General features: G+C 41.5%; 1 long non-coding RNA gene across 2 annotated transcripts in view; it reads left to right on the top strand.

The window, feature by feature from the left end:
* The window catches only part of LOC143686213 (uncharacterized), a 38,341-nt gene extending 25,871 nt beyond the window's left edge, over nucleotides 1-12,470 (top strand). The window contains exons 5-8 of one of the 2 annotated variants that reach the window (XR_013176969.1): nucleotides 2,236-2,423; nucleotides 4,385-5,291; nucleotides 6,336-6,573; nucleotides 12,270-12,470. This is a non-coding gene — a long non-coding RNA (uncharacterized LOC143686213). Of the gene's footprint in view, nucleotides 1-2,235; nucleotides 2,424-4,384; nucleotides 5,292-6,335; nucleotides 6,574-7,328; nucleotides 7,823-12,269 lie in introns of those variants that run through there. The other variant, XR_013176968.1, reaches the window with a different exon arrangement.
* The last annotated feature ends 1,172 nt before the right edge of the window (nucleotides 12,471-13,642 follow it).

The raw sequence follows: 13,642 nt of genomic DNA, 5'->3' as shown, positions 1-13,642 counted from the left end.
ATGAATATTACCTTATATTACAAGAGTAAATAGGCCTGGATGGGGCAAATAATGGGATGAAATTATGGATCTTGGAAGGGCTTATCCTGCGTTATTTGGATGGTCCTCAAGACAGTCATGTGTCCTTATAAGACAGACACACAGAGAAGAAGACACAGGGAAGAGGAGGAGGCCATGTGACCAGGGAGGCAGACAGAACTAATGTGGCACAAGACAAGGAATGCTGGGGGCCACCAGAAACTGAAGAGCCAGGAAGGACATGCCACAGAGCCTTTGGAGAAAGCACGAACCTCTGGCACCTTGATTTCAGACTTCTAGCCTTGTACTGTGAGAGAATAAAGTTCTATTGTTGTAAGCACCCAGTTTGTGGCATTTTATTATGGCAGCCCCAGGACACTTGCATGGTCCTATCTCGCCTTCCCTGCTCCATGCCAGTTTGGGAGTGAACAGGGGAATGTCCCTCTGACTTTCTTACTATTCTAAAGATGAGACTGCTTGTTGCATCAGTCCAGCTCTGTAGGCAGCCGAGTCCCGGCCTTGAGGGGAAGCCTGAAAATAAATGGGGTCCAATGCCCACTTAGATAGAGCCAAGGGTATCTAATACTTCACATGCATGCTCCATTTAACCCTCAAACATGCTAAGAGCATTCACATTCCCTGTGTTTCAGATGGGGAGACTAAGGCAGAGGGGATAACCACTGGTAGTGCTGAGCTACAGACCCAGTTCTCACTTGCTTACCTGCATCGTCTTTCAGGTAAAATTTCCTGTGGACCCATCTGAGGCCTGATATACTTGGGGGGAGCAACTCACTTCAGATCTCATCCAAAGAAACTAAAGCCTAGAGAGGGTTAACAAACTGTGCTGACAATGTTCCCATCGTTATCAGTTCTGAGATGAGAGCACCAGCCAACTCACCCTAGAAACACCACAAAACATACTTGCAAAGCCAGGCCGAGCCAAGAGAATGTTTAAACAAAGTGGATGAACATGGAAAATCCCCTTTTCGATGGATAATGCGTTCCTTGCCATGAAATGCACATCCTGTGGGGATCCTGTCCCCTTTAGACCTCCCAGGGCCCCAACCTGGGGGGAAATTAGGGCAATGTGTGATAAAGAGACCCTGCCCCGGTAAAAGGCCACAGCCTCCAAGAAGGTATCTGGTGCAGATCTGTCCATCCCTTCCGAGAAGTACGCTATCTCTACTGCCTGGGAATGGAACCACCATGGGAGAAGGAAGTCCTCTGTCCCCTGCTGAGGGCCATGCGTAGCAAGGCTCTGAGTATGTGATGAGAGAGCAGAGCTCGTGGCACCCGGAGAACTGGAGATCAGGCATGGATGTGATCGAGCACTGCTGCTGGCTGCTGGACACCATGGGTCTGGTGGAGCCCACAGGGTCCACAGGACAACCCCTCCCATGTTGGCAAGGCAAGAGAGTGTGGTGGCTAAGAGCTTGGGCTCCATGACTTCCTGAGAGTGTGACCACCCATGACCCAGCCCCTAACTTTTCTCCTCCCCAACACTCCACCTCCACTTCTCATCTCCTATTCCCCCTCCCCCTCCCCCACCCCCATGACCCAGCTCCTGGCATCATGCCTCAGTCTCCTTTCTGCGAAGTGGTGATCACCTCATCCTACAGAACCTTACAGGATGTGGGAGCACAGAGCCCAACACCTGATAAGTGCTCATGAACTGACCATTTGGGTTCCCCTGGAGCATGGTGATAGCGGTAACACTCATGAAATGGCATACAGGATTCGTAATTGCCAAGAACATTTATAAACTTTTATAAACTGCACCTCACTTGCTTCTCCCAGCAGCCCAGTTAAGTGGATAGGAAATGAGCCATTCTTACTAGAATCTCTATTTGGTTGATAAGGAAATTGAAAATTCAGAGAGGTTAAATGGTTTTCCCAAGTTCATGCAGAGTGAGGCTAAAATACAGACTGCTTACATTCTGTGTGTTTTTTTTTTTAAATACTGTACTAAAAAAGAGTATTACCACTCTGATTCTTATGGACAAAACCACTATATTAATTTCTTACCACAAGCTCATTGACTGGAAACAATACAACTTTATTATTTTCACAGGCTGGAGGGTCCAGCCTGGTATACTTGTTTAAAATGTTATGTACCCCCAGAAAAGCTATGCTTTTTGATGCTGATCCAATCTTGTGGGGAGCCGCCAGGTTTGGTTAATCCTGATTCTGAATTGCATGGTGGTATCTCTTAATTAGGTTGTTTCCATGGAGATGTGACACACCCAATTGTGGTATGACACAGACAAGGACGTTTGGAGATACAGAAAGAAAATTCCCCTAGGGAAGTTGCTTGAAACCAGAAGGCAAAGGACCAGCAGGTGCCAGCCACATGCCTTCCCAGCTGACAGAGGTATTCTAGACCCATCAGCCTTTCTTGAGTCAAGGTATCTTTCTCTGGAGACTTTAGTTTGGACATTTTCTTTAAACTCTTTGTATTGCATAGTCTAACATATATGGACATTTTTATGGCCTTAGAACTGTAAACTTGAAACTTAATAATTCACCTTCATAGAAGTCAATCCATTTTTGGTATATTACATTCTGGCAGCTTTAAGGAACTAAACCACTGGGTCTCACCGGGCTAAAATCAAGTTGTCTGCAGGACTGCTTCCTTCTGGAGGCCTGAGAAGACAATCTTTTTCCCTATCCTTTCTAGCTTCTAGAGGTGGCCAGCTTTTTTTGATTCATGACCTTTTCCTCCATCTTCAAAGCCCACATTGAGGCATCTTCAAATCTCTCTCCAATCCCACCCTCCTCTTCGCCTTCATCTTCAATGTTAAAGGACTCTTGTGATTATCTGGATAATCAAGGATAATCTACCAATTTTAAGATTGACTTATTAGTGACCTTGATTCCTTCTACAACTCTACCCCAATAACATAATACACTCAAAGGTTCTGGGCACAGAGGCATAGACAACTTTGGGGGACCATTAAGCTGCCCCCCATGACTGCTAAATAAGTCACTTCAATAAGAAGGTAACTGGTCCAAAAGGGGGGAAAAAAGAAGGCAAGATGTAATAATGAGCAATGGAATTGCCAAAAGTCTTGATAAACATGAATAAATATTGACTATAACATAATAACAAAATATAAATAATGATGTGCTATTTTGAAGGGTTTTATTTACCTGGAAAAGCCATGTTTTAATCCTGATCAATCCTGTGGGAGCAACCATTTCTTTTAATCTTTATTCGATAATGTAGGTTGAAAACTTGAGTAGGTTATCTCCACAGAAATGTGACTCATCCAATTGTGGGTATTAACCTTTCATTAGAAGGAGATGTGACTCTACCTATTCCAGGTGGGTCTTGATTAATTCACTGGAATCCTTTAAAAGAGGAAGCTTTTGGGTTTTTTTTTGGCATGGGTAGGCTCTGGGAATTGAACCCCGGTCTGTGGCATGGCAGGCGAGAATTCTGCAACTGAGCCACCGTTAAATCACCCAAAAGAAGAAGCATTTTGGAGAAAGCTTCAGCACAACGGGAGAGCAAAGAAGTGTTGTTACAAAATGATGAGAGACAGAGCCCATGCAACCAGACACCTTTGGAGATGAGGAAGGAATACACCCCTGAGGGAGCTTCATGAAACAAGAGCCTGGAAAGAAAGCTAGCAGACATTGCCATATTAACCATGTGCCTTTCCAGTTGAGAGAGAAACCCTGAACCTCATTGGCCTTCCTGAACCATGTTATCTTTCCCTGGATGCCTTAGATCAGATATTTCTATAGACTTGCTTTAATTTGGAAATTTCCAGAGCCTTAGAACTGTAAACAAGCAACTTATTAAATCCCGCCCCCCACCTTTTTTTTTTTTAAAGTGTTCCATTTCTGGCAACTAGCAAACCAGAACAAATGGCAAGGTGAAAAAAGGTGGAATTAAAATACTAACAGATAACATGAAAGATGGAAAGGGGTTGTTAGAATTAAATTGTTTCAATATTTTGGCATTAGAGAGGGTGATAGAAATATGAATCAACTTTAAACTTTGTTCTTTGAAATACAAATGTTAATATAAGTGTACCATTTAAAAAATAGATAAAATTGCATACTTTCTTTCCAGTAGGCAAAGAGAAAGATATCTGCAGTGGACACACTCATCTAAAACATAATCACACAGAAAGATAGACCACAAAAGCTAGAAAAAAAGATAGAGCAAGCAAATCAACAAGGAGGGCAAGCAATAGGTTTTAAGGTAAATTTCCACTCTGGATAGGGTAACCAGAGAAAAACACAGGGGGCCCAGTTAAATGCTAATTTCAGATAAACAATGAATGATTTTTTAGTATAAATATGTGTCACATAATATTTGGGATGTACTCACACTAGCCTTTCCATATCTCTCCAGTGCTGTGTTCACCACTCCACAGCATGTTCCTGCGAGTCCGTCTCTGAAGCCACAATGGAGACAGAGAGAGTCTTGGGGTTAAAGAAGCCCTGAGAGTTTTCTTACTTCTGCTACGTGTCAGACATGAGGCCAACTGCCCAAGCAGCTGGCCCAGGGTCACACTGTGGCTGAAGCCAAAGCTGGACCACTTAGCTCAGTCTGCAGCCTTCCATCTCACTCCAGGAACCAAGCATTCCTGCAGGTTCTCTGTACCTGGGAATTTTTCATCCTCCCTCCAAACATCCTCATGGAACATTCTGGGAACTGGAGGGGAGAAATGTGGATGTCTAGAAGGCAAAGTACATTTTCAAATTAAGCAAACTAAAGAGCCCCTGTTTTCAGAACTCTATTCCAGCTGTGCATGTGCATCCCATTCCGAGAACGTGTGGAGTTTGTGCAGTCATTTTTCTCATTGATCAGTAAAACCCAACGCTGACAGCTGGTCCCCTCACCCACCCAATTCTCATGCCTTCTGTGTCAAGCCTTTTTTTCCCAGAGCTGAGCTGTTGCCCTGTGGGCCTTTGTCGAAAGCTGGAATCCCTTTGCTCATCTCTCACATGGTCCAGAACATTACTTTCTGTTCAGGTCTCTCCTGTTCTCCCTTAAGAGCCACACTTCCACCTGACCTTCACTTCCAAGGCCATGCAAACACAAGGGTTGGGCTCTTGCTGTTGTAACCATTGGTACGTCCCTTATCAGCACCAGACAAGCTCAGGATTCTCATGGGGAAAAAATTCCAGGCTGATGATGTCTGGCTGTTTCACTCTGTGGATTTATCCAGGGTTACTCAATTTCTAGTGGACCAGCAGAGGCTAGCAGTTTCAAGAATAAAATGTAGGCTTCATTTCCCACCACAAAAGGTCCTTGGGTAAGTCACTATTAATTCTGGGAAATAATCAACTTTGAAAAATTAGGTTACTTCTAACATGTAGCAATTGCCTCTGGGACTTTATGGGGAAATATAAGATTTTGCTCATTACAGTAAACACATAATACGATTTCCCTGCTGTTGAGATGTGGCTGACTGTCAAAGTCAGATATGCACACGCTTATACTATTGAACTAAATCGGTGACAGGTGAAGAGGGCTGAAATCTGTCCCCTGCCCTGGACAGCACAGCTGGTTGGTGTTGGAGCTATGACATGCAGTCAATACACATCATCATAATGGAGACAAGAGGCCACTTCTCGAGTTCTGGAAACCTAAGCATGTGTGAAAGTATGATTGAACAATGTTTAATGCAAAGTGTGGCACAAAGATGCTGGAGATGTCAACTGAAAACAGAAGATGCTGCCTGCTTCCCCCTTTAGCCATCCTCCCTACTGACTGTTCTACCTGAAACATCCATTATTTCCTCTTTGTAGTGATATCTTCCCTGTGTTTTCATAACTACCCCCCCCCCCTCCGCTTTTAAAGGTTGCTTTAAAACAGCACTTAACATACCCCATTGTAACTCTGGATTTATCTGCCTTCTCATTAGAGTATAATCTCCTGAAGATAAGGACTTTATATGACATCACAGCATCCCCAAATCCATCATAGATGAGTAAATTGTCCAAAACACATCTCCTTCAAAGTGGATGAGATGTTTAAGAGCAGTTATCTAGAGGCTCATGTACCTTGAAGACAAGCAGGACAGAACGGAAGTAGAGAAAGTGTTGTAAAGTCCATTAGCCTGTTTACAATGCTTCATTCTTAAAGATACCTAGAAATATATACTGTGTATATATTTAGACATAAATACTTTTACTATTTACTTCCTTCATATTTCCATACCTTGATTTGTATGACAAGTATTTGCAATACTAAAACCAATTTCAGTTGGACAGTTCTGTGTATACCATACCTAGGCACTATTTAATCTTTTATCTACATCAAAAACTGAATTTAAATAGCTGCATCTGATTTTCAGCCTCTATCAGCCTCTAATTATGGACTTCTCAGACGAGAGGCACAGACAACCGGAGTTTCCAATTCCTCACCAGCTGCCGAGTTAGGGACATTCGAAATGTCATCCACAGCTGAGGTGAGGAGGGGGCAGGACCCAGGTCAGCCCTGCTCACCCTGAGTCAGACACGGGTGCTTCCAGTCCTGCTGAGAACCCTCAACCACTGATGGCAGCACAGAGGCCTCCTGACTCATCCTGAAGGGTGAGCACATGCTCTGTCACCTCTTCCTTCTTCCTCATTCCCAGGCAGCAGACAGGGTGGGTGGTGCAGGGCATGAGGGGGGCAGCTCTTCCCTGCATTGGCAAGGTGGGAAACTGGGGGAACTTCCAGGGGAGAGGAGACTGAGGGAGGAGAGGAGGTGGATGGGGCTGGAGGGTGGGGAGTTGAGGGGGTAAAGAATTGAGGGTATGGGAGAGGTGGGCAGGGGACGGAGAGGGGAGTAGGGGTGGGGTTAGGAGGATGGGGGTGTGGGGGAGGTGGGAAGGTGAAGGAAATAAGAGGTGGGGATGAGTGGAAGGAGTGGGGGTGTGGGGAGGGGGAGGGGGAGTAGGAGGTGAGACGTGGAGGTATGGAGCATTGGGGAGGAGAAAAGTTAGGGGTGAGGGAGGAAGAAAGGTGGAGGAGGTAGGGGATGTAGCAGTGGAAGAAAAAAGAGGTGGGGGGACGGGGTTGCCCCATCTATGGGAGCATCCTTGGACCCCCACATTGGGTCCTGAAATGCTGTGGCTCTTCCTTCATAACCCAAATAGTTCATCTTTCCTATACCTTATTTTCCAGGGAGACAGAACAATAATGCAATGCTTTACATGAACACATAAACTGTATTCTCCATTTTTGATTGGTTATTCCTCCCACATGAACTTCTTATATGATTTTAATAAGTAGAGGTGAAGATTTATAGTCACTAATTATATGCCAGATATTTATTATATGTTTTCTCATTTAAACTTCCTAAGAATCCCAATTTCACAGATAAAAAAAACTGGTACTCAAAGAGGTTGATGGACTAGTCCAAGATTCTTCAGCTAGCAAAGGATGGCGCTGGAGTGTGTTAAAAAATCAAACTGCGGAGTACCTAAGAACACTGTGGCCAAAGCACGAGACTTTACAACTCAGCAATAACCTTAATATAGGAGTGATTTCCAGCTCTTCCCCCTCCTTCCTGGCTCTGCTATCTAATTTAATTTAGTTCCAAAGAGTCAATAAATTTATTATTTTAAAGGAAAATGAAAACATTCCACAAGGACATTTGAGTATAATTTTAAGCCAGAAAGAACACAAAGATCACTTCACAAAGAAGTTCAATAATGAATAAACCCTTCATGGGGGGTGGGGAAAGCAGGAAAAATAAAGTTGGATTTCCTTGGGATCCATTCAGCTCTTTAATTCTGACTCTCAGTTACTAACAAAACATTCTCCTATGCTGCCCTTCATCCCACTCAGTTTTATCAAACAGGAAACGATAGGGACCTTGCCAAAACTGATGCATTGCCTTTTCTAATGAATCATCAACTTTGCTATTGTTCTTTCAAAGAACTTTTCAGAAAAGGAATAAAATCAAATTCTCCAAGATTCAAGGTGCTTCTTGTCTTCACGGTTTTCTTCTGTAATGAACTTCAGCAGAGACCAAGAAAAGATGCATTAGAAAGTAAAACAAGGAAAAACTAAAATGAGAAAATGAAGGACATCAAGGGAAAGTGATATTAAGCAAATACATTGATTAATAGGAAAGATAGGAAGCTTCTACCACAGGACACAATGTTTGCGGGATTTGGCCATTTCCTCTCTCTGATGTTGCCATTTCCTTCTTCTGACGTTGCTTCCCTGGCCTTCCTCAGCTCTCCCTTAATAGCCAGTGTCTCTCTGGGCTCTCTCTTTTTTTTTGCCCTGGTCTGCTGCCCTTCTCACTCTACCCCAGGGAAATCCAACTCAACACAACAGCTTCATTGATCATCTGCATACTGATAACGCCCAAATTTAACTCTCCAGCTCAGACCTCTTTCTTAGGTTTACATTCCAATATCTAGCTGCTTCCTTGGCATTTCCTTCTGGACGTCCCACACATGCTACAGGCTCGAATTTACAAAACTGAACTCCTCCTCTTCCACCCACGCTGACCCATCCTCTTCAAGGACAGTCCATTGTTCTCTTCCACCTGATTTCAACGTGCTACTTTATTTGCACCTGCTTCCCCACCAGCTCCACCTCCTCCTCTGTGCTTCTCCATCCATCTCCCAGCTCCATCCTCCTCTATCCCACCTCCCAGTGAAGTCCTTCTCCGCTCTTCATCTCCAGCTCTGTCCTTCTTCAATCCATCTCCCAGCACCATCCTTCTCAAGCCATGCTTTACCTATAATGAATCTCTAAGTCTTTTGGTGCTTTCTCATTTGTGCATTTGCACAAGCTCTTGCTGCTGCCTTGACTACCTTTGCCCTATCCCTTTTCCCTGATTAATGACTTAGATATCCAGACCCCCAATTAGGCTTCAGGTCCAGGTACTATGCAGCCAACAGCACTATGTGCCAGTTGCACATAGCTGGTGCCATGTGCAGCAGCCATTTATTTCCATTTACCCAATGGACAGGAGACCACTGTAAGCAAATGGTATTTTCTGTCCCTAGTATGTTCACAGTTCCTGGCATCTAACAGAAAATCACTAAACATACATTGATTGAATGCATGAGCAATGAATGAGTAAGTGAATATAATTAATTCTCAGTCAGGTTGCAATTTTTTACTGAGTTCCTGCTTTGGTGTTCTAGAAGCTGACATCTCAAACTGGGATGTTTGTATCCTTAAAGCTTGTCTTCAGAGATCATGAAAAGACTCAAAGCCATTGAATGAATAATGTATTACTTCCTAGAGGACCAGATTGACCAAACAATTAAATGACATAGTAGGTAGCAACTAGCCTACTGGTAACATAGTACAATGTTTTTATATTAGGCCTTTAAGAGATAAAACAAAAGACTTCAAAAATAAGTATGTCTCTATACCTGGTTACTTGGGTTCATGCTGCAGACCACCAAAAGTTCAGTTCCTTCAACTGAGCTCCATCTCTGGGATGCTTGAGAAGCATTTCCAGGGTAGATTTTTTTTTTCCACATGGGCAGTCACCGGGAATCGAACCCAGGTCCTCTGGCATGGCAGGCAAGCATTCTTGCCTGCTGAGCCACCATGGCCCACCCTCCAGGGTAGATTTTTAACATCACTCCCCCAAGCACTTCCCAGGGAAGCACTTAAAATCACCCTCAGAGTGATGGGTACTTGATTTCTTTACATTTCCCAAGTCAAATAAACACAACTTAGGACAAAATCAGAGGAGGTCAGGAGGAGTTAAAGAAGGAGATTGAATGAAGTAAATTTTTTCCATTTACAATAATGTAAATGCAGTGTATTGAGAAAAGTACAGGCTTTGGAAATGGAGAGTTCTGGCTCTTCCACGAATATATGTGTAACCTAGGACAAGGTGAGCCTCAGTTTCTTAAACCAGATCATGTGTAGGCCTAATTTATAACTGAGCACCAATAAGTGGGAAACACAGGAGATGTTATTTTTCTTATAATCTTTTGGAGGGCTGATTATTTTACCTAAACACTGCAGATTCAAGTCAGGTCTCACACAATAGCTTCCAAGATAACAAATTTGTAGTGAAATTAGAAAACTGGAAAAAGAAAAAAGAGACAATGATGAAGAAAGGGAGAAGATGCAAAACAACTTTCTTCAGTCTCCAATTCCTTTTCTGCATATTTAAAAGATGCTGAGATAATTTCATATAGTTTAAAGTCTCTTTGGATGCTAGAAGAGAAATTCCAATCAAAAGGAACCAAGAGGGAAGCAAGAGCAGATGGTGTCATTTAAGTGTTTGAAAGTAGAGGGGGCAGGCACCCCCAATGCCCGGAGCACAAACAGACCAGAGGGATTAGCGTGGCTTCATGGTCTCTTTGACACTGATAGAGGCCACTTCTTGGCATTCACCACTCTTCTAACACTATGACAGGGCCAATGGTGATATTGCTTCTTTGGTTCTAGCAACCCTTCCACTCTCTAGATAAGGAAATGGATAGTGTTGCTTCCCTGGCCTGATACAACACTTGATGTCTGTCCCTCTCAGCGGGAAGAGCCAAGATTTCTTCTTTCAATTTTTCAAATAGTGATTTTTTTCCTTTTTTTAAATATTTTAACTGAGGAATCTTCACACTCATACAGTTCAACCATCGTATACAATCACTGACTCACAATATATCACATAATTGTGTATTCATCACCATGATCATTTTTAAAACATTCACATTGCTCCAGAAAAAGAAATAAAGAGAAAAAAACTCATATATCCCATACCCTTACTCCCTTTTACTGACCACTAGTATTTCAATCTACCCCAATTTTTTTTACCACTTATACCCCTTATTATTTATTTATTTTTATTCTTATTTTTTTATGTATCTGTCCATACCTCAGATAAAAGAATCATCAGGCCCAAGGTTTTCGCAACCACACGATCACATTGTAAAATCTATGCAGTTATACAAATTGTGATTTGAGATTTGAGAGATCAATTCACATTTCAGATATCAGAGAGCTTTCTGACCTCATTATAATCTCCCTGAGGCAAACTCCGAGAGAGGGAAGGCATTGGACTCAGAGTCAGAAACCTGAGCTCAAGTCCTGACACTGCAAAACTCCTATGGCCTAACCTTGGCCCCCTCTCTTCTCCTTGAGTTTTAGTTTCTGCATTTCCAAAATGGGAATGATAATGTGTGCCACATGGGGCCATAAAGAGGATGAGAAGAGAAAAGATAACACCAGCTGTGTAGGAATACACGGTTGTGCTAGGTGCCCAGCTTTGAGTTTTCCCTTGATGTGTGTGACTCACACACTCACTGCCCAAGTGAGGAACTCTACAGACTTGTCTCTCAACTAGAGCATGAAAATGTGCCCCTGGTTGGTGCAGGGATACGGTGCATTGAGGAGCTGGGTGCTGTCAGTGGATGGGTGGATTCCCAATTGACTTTAGTGCTCTTTACCCGTCAAGGAATACACAGGTGTTTCTTTTCTAAATCTAGAATTTGCCCTCATAGTGTGCTTTTCTCAGAATGTATCATTCTGTATCCTGTTTTGTATGCTCCTCTAGAGTTTTATGTGGGTTACTACTACCATAAGAGGTTTTAAAATTAAATAGATAGATAAATAAACACTTGGCAGTGTTTCCCAAAAGTTTAGTTGCCTAAAATCAAGAATTTTTTCTAAACTTTGGTTCTGAAATCACTTAAGGGAAAATAATGATGGAAAGCTTTTTTTTGCATAGGAAAATCGCATTATAGAAGAATAATTTTTTAGGTTATTTAGTTGGGTTTACATCTGAAAAGCTAAATGTATACACAGTTATTTAAATACTATGAGTTTTTTTTATCACTAAATTGTGCTAAGACTGTTGAGGTTCAGCTAAGTGTGCGAGCTCTCTCTTTTTGATGATGTAATACAAACAAGACTGTAATTATGAAGGGGGAAAGAGCTGCCTCCAAATCTGCTCAATATGGAAGTTGGCTCTTTGGTATAATGACAGTCATTTCCCTTGAGGCAAAAATGTCTCTTGAAAAATGAAAATGTTTTTGCAACAAAGAAATTGTTAGTCCAAGTTTGATGATTTTTAAAAATTTTTTCATTTCCATTTCTATTCTTATATCAGATGGTTAATCAGGAGTTTATAGCACCAGAAGCAAGTTAAGGATCAATGAACAAAATAGAATGAGACTTGATTGAGTAAGAAAGAAAGTAATTTACATTTTTAATATACTTTAACTTGATTGGAAGATAATGATAATGTTGAACCTTGCCTGAGTCTGGTGCTCCCAGAAAGCAATTGAGAAATCCCCCCTCTCTTTTGTGTTCTGAAGAATGGATAATCATAGAGGTCTACCCTTCCATTCCATGGTCTGAGATAAGAAGGACCCTCCTCCACACTTCCCCAGTGGCTCAGAGAAGACCCAGCAACCTGTCTGCCGCATGATTTGCCTGAATCACTGATGACTCCCTTAAGAAGACTCTTAGCCCCTTTCTTTTCTTTGAGCCATTCCTCATTAATGAATATTTTCCTATTGCCATAACCTGAATAAAATCATCTCCTTAATTGTCTGGGGCATTTTGTCTTTTACAATTTGGGTTTCCTGACTTGGGTAGGATAGCCTCATCTTCAGATCCCCATTTGCTCCATCCAGGTCACAAACCATCTCAGAACCCTTTGTGCTCTGTTTCTGACTGTTGACCCAAGGACCCAAAAGTGAGTACAGCTCCGAATCCTGTGCGCCAATCTCTAGTCCATCATGGCATAGAAATAATTCAATTTTTGATTTGGTTATTTTTTGAGTGTTTGCTTGATTTCTGGTGCCAGCTTCTTTTGGTATCACAATCTGTCTCTATATAAGTGAATTAATTGTTTGTAAAGATGTTGTCTCTGTTGAGCGAAAGATGACAGAAAATTTGGTTAGTCTTTTCTGCTTGTTTGTTTGTCTATTTTGAGTTCAAACCAATTAAAGATACATACCCACTGGGCAGAGAACCATTCCTTGATATGGCCCAACAAATTTTTATAATTCTGTGTTTGCTCTTACTTAAGACTGAAATTTTGAATTGATGCTCTAAGCATTCTCTTTCTCTGTTCTATGTTTATATGTCTGTTTACCTTTCATTGTGTGAGAGTATATTTTCCTGCCTCCAAATGGTATTACCATATGAGATTACAAACACTTTCAAATTAAAGGTGTGCTATTCTGATTGACTTAAGATATGTAAGGGATTATATAAATTGAATATTTATAAAAATTCCAAGAGATTAAGGAAAGTAAACTTCCAAAACTTATCAACACTAAATCAAATGTTTTAAGAGTTCAAGTTCATATAATTTAAGTAAATCTTTGACAAATGAGACTAGTTTAATTATTGTTGGTCTAATAAAACATTTGTGTCTTCAGCATGACTATAATACAAGCTTATACTTTTATTTTACTTGGGTATGCTCTATCTAAACTATTCAGATTTATTGTCTGAATAAGTTGACATTACTTCTAAGTGTTTAAGTGGAAGATGTAATGTATTTAGTCAAATTAAATCATTATCCTAACAAACTTTATTTCAATAGCAATTATATTTTATAGTATGTCAGCTTTAACATGGTTTCCAAGATCTTTAGGTAATATAAAGCTTTGAACTGATACTAAATTGAGTTAACTCAATTCATTAGATACCTAGATCATTTCTAAGTAAGAGAATG

Source organism: Tamandua tetradactyla, chromosome 6 (genome assembly GCF_023851605.1).
Source record: "Tamandua tetradactyla isolate mTamTet1 chromosome 6, mTamTet1.pri, whole genome shotgun sequence".
NCBI classification, from domain to species: Eukaryota; Metazoa; Chordata; class Mammalia; order Pilosa; family Myrmecophagidae; genus Tamandua; species Tamandua tetradactyla.
The sequence above is the reverse complement of the archived record's forward strand: the minus strand, read 5'-3'. Positions and strand labels throughout refer to the sequence as shown.